The sequence below is a fragment of the Peromyscus californicus genome, unplaced genomic scaffold, assembly GCF_007827085.1.
Source record: "Peromyscus californicus insignis strain IS unplaced genomic scaffold, ASM782708v3 Scaffold_24__1_contigs__length_46423439, whole genome shotgun sequence".
NCBI classification, from domain to species: Eukaryota; Metazoa; Chordata; class Mammalia; order Rodentia; family Cricetidae; genus Peromyscus; species Peromyscus californicus.
The window spans coordinates 5,263,882-5,269,881 of NW_026294535.1; positions in this window are offsets into that span (position 1 = coordinate 5,263,882).

The following is a 6,000-nucleotide window of genomic DNA, read 5'->3' on the forward strand; positions in this document are numbered from 1 at the left end:
TGGTGGTCCTCGGAGTGGGTTTTTGTTTCTTGATGTCTGTCATGGGTGTTTATGTGAGACTCCGTTAGACAACTCTTCTAGTGATAGGCTTGCCTGATTCTTCAGGTTACATGACGAAAAGCATGGCTTATGAATTAGACTTGTCTAGTTTGAGTCACAACAGAGGTTCATTTGTCAACTTACAACAATTTCTCACTCCTGTGATACGTGAGCTCAGAGATGGCCATGGCTTTGTGCTCCATGAGTCTTTCATTCTAGGGTATTTTAAAGAAAAGCCAATGGGCAGTGGTGGTGCAGGCCTTTAATCTCAGCGCTCAGCAAGAAGCAGAAGCAGGTGGATCTCTCTGAGTTCGAGGTCAGCCTGGTCTACAAAGTGAGTTCCAGGATAGCCAGGGCGGTTAACACAGAGAAACCCTGTCTCCAAAAACAAAATAAAAAACAACAACAACAACACACACACACACACACACACACACACACACACACACACACACACAAAAAGAGCCGGGCGGTGGTGGCGCACGCCTTTAATCCCAGCACTCGGGAGGCAGAGCCAGGTGGATCTCTGTGAGTTCAAGGCCAGCCTGGGCTACCAAGTGAGTCCCAGGAAAGGCGCAAAGCTACACAGAGAAACCCTGTCTCGAAAAAACAAAAAACAAAAAACAAAAAAACCAACACAAAATTAAAAAAAAAAAAAAGAAAAAGAAAGAAAGAAAAGCCTGTTGGCAACCGGAGAAATAACTCAGCGCTTCAGAGTACTAGCTGCTCTTCAGATATACTGGTTTCTGTTCCCAGTGCCCATCTGGTGGTTCACAAGTGTCTCCTACTCCAGGTCCTGGAGAATTTGACACTCATTCTCACTTCCAGGGACACTAAGCACAAAAGTAGTGCACATACAAACCTCAAGTCAAAACATATGCATACGTAAGGTAAAATGCATATAAAATAATAAAATACATGCTTAGAACAGCAAGGCCTTTTGGGCTGGAGAAATTGTTGTGGGGTATTCACTGCTTGGACAAGGGTTCAAGCCAATAGAAACAAAGGCTGACAACTATACTGGATGTTCAGAATCCCAGTATAGCCCCGAGCCTTCCTCAGTGTGAGCTTTTAAGCACAAAAACCATGTTCCAGGTTCACATACTTCAGTTAACAAGAACGGTTAGCCAGAAGCAGAACTACAGAAGCCCAAAAGCAAGTTAGTTCGTTTTGAGATGTTTTTCCCCTAAACTATGGACTTTGATGGATTAGGTCTTTGTTTTAGTTTTGGCAGGTGGTGCTGTCCATGTGCTGAGTTTTACAGCCTGAACAGTACATCCATCATGGAGTCAGTTGTGCTAAGGTCTGGGGCCCTGTTACAAAATGGTTCAGCTTTTTAAGAGTGAGCAGGGCTCTTGTCGAGGACTATAAGGAAGTTTAGCAGCTCACAACTGAGAGGACTGAGCAGACGCCATAATAGGCTGCTGGGTCTTCTCTCAGAGATCAGGCCTTGGTCCCTGCTTTATGGAATGGAGCAGGCAGTTTCTGATGAAGAGCCACAAACAAAGGGCAATTAATCACTGGTGCCCCAGACAACAGGGACAAGGGAGATAGGACCCACCAAACCTGGGCCACTGAGCCAGCCCTACAGTCAGTATGTGCTAGACCAGCCAGTCCTACAGTCAGCATGTGCTAGGCCAGCCAGCCTTCACAGTCAGTATGTATGTGCTAGGCCAGCCAGCCCCCACAGCAGCTCAAGGACAGAGCCAGGGACTTTTCCAGCCTGCTTCAAAATGGAAAACTGTACCCTGACCAGCCTTTAACTAGCCCTGGCCAATTAGAACGTACTGATATGATTGTAACGTGCTTGAGCCAATCATATCTAAAGTGACCTAACTACATTAGGACCTCCTCTTGGCTATGCTTAAAAGGAGCTCACATGTCTCTCTCAGGGTCTTCACCATCTTGTCTTTGTGTGGGATAGATGGCTCCAGCATGCTGGAATAATAAATGCTCTTGTTGATTGCATATGTGGATGGTGGTCTTTTGTGGGATGGTGGTCTTTTGTGGGACTTTTCCAGGACCCTAACAACAACCACCTCTAGCTCCAAACTTCTGGATCCCACAGGCAACTGTGCTCACATGCACATACCTCATATGCTTGTAATTAAAAATAAAAAAAAAATCAGTTTTCAAAAAGGCTGGGTATGGTGGCACACACTTTTAATCTTAGTACTAGGGAGGCAGGGGCAGGGGATCTCTGTGACTTTGAGGCCAAGCTGCTCTATATATCGAATTCCTGCTTCTATGTAGCCAGGATTACATAGAGGGACCTTGTCTCAAAAAGGGGGTGGGGGGGTTAATAAATTTTGAATTTATTTAAAATTAAAAACTTTTCTGTATGCTTACTAAAGAAAGGACAAAGCATAGATGTTGGTTGGTCTTTGGTCTTTTGGGGGGCCCGCCACCCAGCTCCCAAATAAAGCACACACGGAGGCTTATTTTTAATTGTAAATGCCCGACCTTAGCTTGGCTTGTTTCTTGCCAGCTTTACTTAAATTATTCTGTCTAGCTTTTGCCTTTATGTTTTTACCTTTCTCTGTTTCTGTATGCCTTTCATTATTTCTTACTCCGTGGCTTGCTGTGTAGCTGGGTGGCTGGCCCCTTGGGTCCTCCTCCTTCTCTGGACCCTTCCTTCTCTCCTCCCAGATTTCTCCTTCTATTAATTCTCTCTGACAGCCCCACCTATTCTTTCTCCTGCCTTGCTATTGGCCATTCAGTTCTTTATTAGACCATTAGGTGTTTAGACAGACACAATAATACAGCTTCACAGAGTTAACCAAATGCAACATAAACAAAAGTAACACACCTTAAAATAATATTCCCCAACACATAGACTGGAAGAAGATATTTGCAGAGTGTATGGGATAAAAGGCTCGTATACAAAATAAAGAACATTTCCACACTTTTGAAGAAACATTCCGATAAACAGATGGGTAAGTTGAGCTGGAGAATTGGTTTAGCAGTTAAAAGCACACATTGAGAGCTAGAGAGATGGCTCAGTGGTTAAGAGCACTTACTGCTCTTCTAGAGGACCCAGGTTCAATTCCCAGCACCCACATGACAGCTCACAACTGTCTGTAACTCCAAGATCTGACACCCTCACACAAACATACATGCAGGCAAAACACCAATGCACATAAAATAAAAATAAATAAGTTATTTTTTAAAAAAAACACATGTTGTTCTTGCAGAGGATTGGGATTTGGTTCCCAGCATACAGATGGTTCCCAGTCATCGGTAACTCCAGTTCCAGAGTTCAACACCCTTTTCTGACCTCTGAGTGCACAGGCATGCACATGGTGCATATATATATATACAGGCAAAACACTCATATGCATAAAATTAAATAAATCTAAAAAAAATATGGGCAAGAGATTTGAACAGATAATTCACCGAAGGAAACATAAGTATATGAAAGTCTATGATCCAGAGCAGGGGATGGGGGCACATGCTTATAATCTTAGCAGTTGAGAGGCTGAGGCAGGAGGATCACTGTAAGTTCAAGGCCAGCTTGAGCTATTATGATGCATTTTGCTTTGTCTGTGTGTTGTATACATGTGTTTGTTTGGGTGTGCTTGTCCCCATGTGGATGTGTGTGGAAGTCAAGAGACTGACCTCAAGTAACTTCTCAGTTGCTCTGTGTCTTATGTTTATTTACACTGTCTTAGTTAGGATTTTATTACTGTGAAGAGACACCATGACCACGGCAACTCCTATGAGGAAACATTCAATTGGAGCTGGCTTACAGTTTAGAGGTTTAATCCATTATCATCTTGGTGGGAAGCTTGGCGGCGCGCAGGCAGACATGGTGCTGGAGAGGTAGCTGAGAGTTCTACATCTGGATTGGCAGGCAGCAGGAAGAGAATGAAACTTCAAAACCCACGCCCAGAGACACACCTCTTCCAACAAGGCCACATCTCCTAATGGTGACACTCCCTATGGGCCAAGCATTTAATCACAGGAGTCTTTGGGGGCCATTCAAAACTGCACACTTCCTTTACCTATTTGTTTTTGAGACTGGAATCTGGAGGTCACCGACTAGTCTCGGCTATAATCCCAGCTCTAGTGAAGCCGAGACAAGCAGATCTCTTGGGTTTACCGGCCAGCTATCCCATCCTCCTTTGGGAACTCCAGGTCAATGAGAGACCCAGTCTAGATAAGAAAGGAAAGGAAAAGGAGAGGAATGGACAGTGCCTGAGGTGTGATGCCCCTGAAGTCATCCTCTGACCTCTACATTGCACATGTGCACACACATGAACACACACACAAAACAACTTGGGCATAATGTTGATTACTTCAGTTGCGGGAATGATTTTAGGAACGTCCACATGGCAAACCACATAAAATTGTGCATACTTTGTGAGATTATCATGTCAAATATACTACCATGAAGTTAAAACTGAAAAAAAGAAAAAAGAAAAAATAATTTTTTTTTCCCTACTGAATCGACTAGCCAATCTGAGCACAGCAAACATGGCTCTGGCAGACCCTGCCCTTCCCCCATCCCCTCTGCCTTGCTAAAAACCAATAGATTACATTCCTAAACCGATAGATTACATTCCTAAAGCTAGCCACCAAGGTCTATTCCCTTATTTGGACACTTCCTTCTCCTGAGGCTACTACCAAGGTCCAGCTGTCAAAGTATTGATGTCCAGCATCAAAGCCCCCTTTGGCTCACCTAATTAACATGCCCAATCAAAACAAACCAGCTCATCCTAGCACTGGGTTTCCCCTTTTACCTTTATAAACTTCCATTTGCCTATTGAGAGGCAGCCCTTTGTAGTCAGTCAGTCTGTGTTGCCCTTCTCCCTCCCCCACAAATATCCCTCTGCCATCTCCTCTGCCATCTTTCTTCCTCACCGTCTGTCTCCTGTCTTTGTTTCTTATTCTCTGCCTTCTGTCCCTCCTCGTCAGAGAAACCTTCGTGGTGCTGAGAACTTGATCTTGGGGTGTCCTGATCCAGTACAGGACCTTAAAACTACCACACAAAGTGTGTGTGTGTGTGTGTGTGAAGAGAACAATTCATAAAGTTGGCTCTCTGCTTAAACCATGTAGGGCCCTAGGAGCAAAATGGGGTCAGGTTTAGCAACAAACCTCCTCACCCGTTCAGCCATTTTCAGGCCCAAAGTTGTAAAAATGTTCTCAAGCTTGATGTTACACAATGCAACCTTAATACTTCAGAATTAATTCTTGAAATGTGCTTAACAAAAGATGAATCCACAATCAAAGCACGATCTTTAAAAACACTCACAGATTAAGATAGATTGGCTGTCTCTTTTCGGTAACACCGAGTCTCAAAGGCACGGTGCTTGGGCGTGGCTCTCCGTAAATTACCAAAGACCCTCAGGATCCTGGAGAATAAACCTTTGAGCCTCTTTCTAGAGCAGTGGTTCTCAGACTTCCTAATGCTATGACCCTTTAATATAATTCCTCAGGTTATGTTGTAGTTGAGTGGCTACAGCCGTTGAGCAGGCCGGTGCAGATGCCTGAGAATGCTAACAATGATCTCCAAAAAACCAAAAAGTAAAATAAATAAAATAATTGCATTTGCTACTTCTGATCTGTAATTGTGCTACAGCTATGAACTGTAATGTAAGCATCTGATATGTCAGATATGGCACCCTTAGGTGGGCCCGAAGGGGTCTCGACCCACAAGTTGAGAAACGCTGTCCTAGAGCGTGACCTCAGTCAGGTAGGAGCACCTAAGAGTTGCGCTGCGAAACCCCGCCTCCTCCTAACCACGGGAGGGGGGGGGTCGTGCCGTTTCCTTTGTGTGAAAGGAGAAACGATTCCGTAAACATCACAATGGCCAGGGACGGCAAACGACAGGATGGGGACAGTGACCAGGAGCCGGCTGGCTAAGGAGTGAGTGGAAATAGTCAAGACAAAGCAAAAACCGAAAAAACGTAACCTAACACCTCACTTCCGCCAGGAACACACGAGTGCGCCTGCGCGCGC